Raw genomic sequence first — 3,902 nt, forward strand, 5'->3', positions numbered from 1 at the left:
AGCTGCAGCCCCGGAGTCCCTGTGCTTTGACATGAAAACTTGAGATTCAGAGAAATCCCAACAGGAACACGTGGACCATGTAACACCCTCGCGGGGACCGTGTGTGACACCCCTGGCTCAGAGCCTGTTCCCTGCCCCACACTGACCACAGCTCAGTACTGTAAAGACAATTAACATTCTGTTTGTGTTGATATTTTCCCTGACTTAAAGATAACTCAGTAGTATTTGAATAGTGCATAACCTACCTGTAATGATGCCGATGTTTCTGCTTTACCGTGCATGAGGTTCCCCAGACAGGGAACATTTCACTAAGTCTCGTGGGCCGAGCCCCCGGCCTGTGCCAGGGCTCGCTCCGACCCGGGTTGTAGGTTTTAGGGCTTTTTCTGTTTCATTCTAAGGTTAATTTTTATCAGTGTCATGAAGCACGTCCTACTGTTATGCAACAAACCACAGACAGTCACTCGGAGTGTTGGTCCCACCTTTTTTTTTTATGCAGTATATTCACCTGTAAATAATTTTTGTGTAAAATTTGACAGAAAAGTATATTTACTACACTGTAAATACATGTGACAATATATTGTATTATTTTGCTTTTTTTGTAAAGCAGTTAGTTGCTGTATATGTATAACATATAAATTTGATTATTCTAGTGTTAGTAACTGTTAACTCCTCCTCCTCCCTGCTGGTTCTGTCATTTAAACCAGAAGCTGTCGGACACACTCGCCCCGTGTGTGCTCTCACTGCACCCCCAGCCCGGGGGTTCCTCCTCCCCAGTCCTGTCCGTGCTGCCCCAGCGCTGAGCGTGTGACCTGAGAGAGCCCCCGGCCCGGGGGAGCTGTGGGTCACACTGGTGGAACCCTGGTTTCAGATAATTATTGTTCACCCCACTCTCCCCCCATGTATGTACTTTCCCTTTTTTTTTTGAAGTAAAATGTAAATTGAACCTGCTCCCAGTTGTTTGAAGGTCATTCCCGGGGGCTGTGGGGTGAAGGTGGTGGACATTGACATCCTTGCTCTGTTGGGACAGTGAGTTTGGGTGGGTTCTTTGGGGCTGAACCAAGGGATCCAGCCCAGTCCCAGACCCAAACCCCCACTTTTTCTGGGGAAAATTATAGAACCAAGTTGAAATCCAGTGTCTGGGGTTTGTCTTCCCAGACTGGTGCTGCTCTGGGTGTGGGGACTTGCACAGATCTAAGTAATGGCAAACCCAATTGCCTGTGGTGACTGAGGACAGAATAAAGCCCATTGTCATGAATTTCATGTCACTTCAATAAGATTATCATAACTGAATAATAAATCAGAATATTTCTTTTTAAAATGTAAATTTAATATTGTAATAAAACAGCTGCTTGGTCTTTAAAGAACAATTCAGTATAATTTGTCTATTTGAGCTTTTCTAGCTTAGAAGCTTGAGGTTTCAGCTGTCAGGCAACTTCTATGACAAATGATTAATCACACCTATTTTTCTTTTAGGGGGATACATTACTTTCCCATTAAAAATGTATAAGTACTTATGTTCTGGCTTTGTGAATCGTAAAAGGATGTAAAGACACATTAAAGTGTGACTGCATTGACTTTTTCTGAGACATCTTATTGTTCCTGCACAGTGAGTGGACAGACAGACCTGCAGACACCTGGCCAGGTGATTCCTGCCGTGCTCCTGGTGCCAGCTGGGGCTGCACGAGTGGAAGAGCAGCAGTTTGGGAACTGTTCCATTTCAGGAGCACATTTTCTTTCCTTTAGAAGAAATTTTCATTAGTCCTGAGCTGGACCTCTGGTGGGAGCTGACTCCTGAGCAGCACCTGCTCAACCACTGCTGTCAAAAACATTCCTCAGGTTCCTCTTCTGGCCAGCCGAGCCTCCTGCTGCTTGAGATCACAAATACACTGTAGCCATGGGGATGGAATGAAAGGAGAAAGAGTTTCATTTTAGCCATGTCTTTATGCAGTTGGAAAAACTATACTTAGGGGGAAATTGCACCCTTGGAGCAGGCAGTTCTGTCTAAGGAAATAGCTTCAGAATCCCTGCCCAGCTGCTGATAAAATATTTGACAATGGAAAATAATAATGTAAAAATGCATTGATGTGGCGATATAAATTTTGTTCTTGAGCTAAAAACTCTATAAAGAGGAAAAGAAAGGAAGTTGTTCATCACAGGCAGTAAGTCTGACCCACAATATGAGTGGCTCATTGCTAAATATTAAGCTGTCTCTCTGGCATAAATGTTTCCAAATACCTCTGACTTGGAATAACGAGTTTTCATATTTTAGATGGGTCCAAATTTATACTAAACTTGTAATTCCCTTCATAGGAGACTTCCTTAAGCACGCTGAAAAGCTGCAAAGAAACAAGCACAGGTATTAAAATTAAAGCCCTTTCCTGTCCTTGTTGCATGTTCCTGTTCCAGGCTGACCCCGGGATGGCTGAAGGTGCCCCAGCACTGTCCCGGGTGAGATGGGTGAAATCTGGTCCCTTGGGCCCTACCATAGGATCAGACTCTGCTGCCCTGGTCACTTCTGCCATTGTCAAAGGCTTTTGATTGTCTGTCCTCCCCTCAGGCCCCTCTGTGTGGGACAGGTGACAGCACACCTGACCCTAAACAGCTCTAAGGGGGTGAGTGTCACACCTGGTGTCACAGAGCAGCCAAAGCCAACCTCCTGCAGTTGGGCAGTGCTACCAACAGTCCCTTGCAGAGCAGCCATGGCCTTTCCCACTACTGGAGTTAGGATTGCCAGGTGTGAATCCTTTGTGCCTTGGAACAGGGGCTCCAGTTGACTGCTCCTATGTTTAACAAGCTCTCAAATGAAAATCACTCCCAGGGTTGTGTGGGTGGAGAGTGTAGAATAACATCTCCCATGATGTGACTTGTTCAAACAAGTATGGGTTCGTTCTTCAAAAGAATCATGAAAAAGCCTCTGACGACGGCATCTTTCGGGATATTCAAATTACAGAACTATAAATAGCCAGGAGTGACTATACACTCAGGAAAATCCCACTGAACTATTAAATCGTATTTTACTTTTTTTTTCTCATAGCATACTGTCCTTCAGAGAAACTAGAAATATCTGTTCTGCTGCTTCCATCCCCAGCCAGGGACTGGGAGAGCGAGGTGTGCCCGGGAGAGCCGGGTGTGCAGAGGACACGGCACACACACTGAAGAACTGCTGCTCCAGCCCCCTCCTCCTCCTCCTCGGGCTGTGAGGACACAGGTAACCGCAATGGCCAGGTCCAGGAGAGGTAGGTCAGGGACAGACCTGACTGGGAGCGAGTTTTCCAACAGCCAACGATGTCTGTCAGTTGGGAATTCTTAACGGACAAACTAATTAATGGCATTAAAAGGGCAAAGTCTCAGCACCGATGGATTTTTCCGCCTCGTGTGTGGTGCAATTTGTAGTCTTTAAGAGGGTATTTATTATTAATTCATGACTGCTCCAAACAAAAAGACTGAGGTGAATCAGAAATTTTTCAGAGAAAAACACTTGGACAAAACAGTGATTTAGGAAGGACAATCCCACTGAAACACAACTGTGATTTCTCCACGTTACTCATTTACACTCTCCCGTACCAACCCAGACACGTGTAAATAAACAACTGGCAGGTTTGCCCCCAGCCAGCCTGGGCAGTTCAGTGAAGCTCCCCCGTGTCCCACAGTGAGGGCGCTTCCAGCGGGTTTCTGCAGCATTACCTGGTGCAGAGCGTGCTGCCCACAGCCAGGTGAGCCCCTGGCAACAGCGGGGCTCTGCAGGACGGGACTTGGGCACTGGAAATGGAGGAGGCTGACTGGGGAATAACCTACTTAAATGAAAAGGAAGCCCAGGCTTTCAAGCTGGCAGGAGGCTTGAAGTGTTTTCCTGTACTTTTGCCGCTCCCATTGGATGCCCCCTGCGGGAGAGGCCCGGGCTG

This window comes from Manacus vitellinus, unplaced genomic scaffold (genome assembly GCF_001715985.3).
Source record: "Manacus vitellinus isolate BGI_N305 unplaced genomic scaffold, ASM171598v3 scaffold_76_pilon, whole genome shotgun sequence".
In the NCBI taxonomy this organism is placed as follows: Eukaryota; Metazoa; Chordata; class Aves; order Passeriformes; family Pipridae; genus Manacus; species Manacus vitellinus.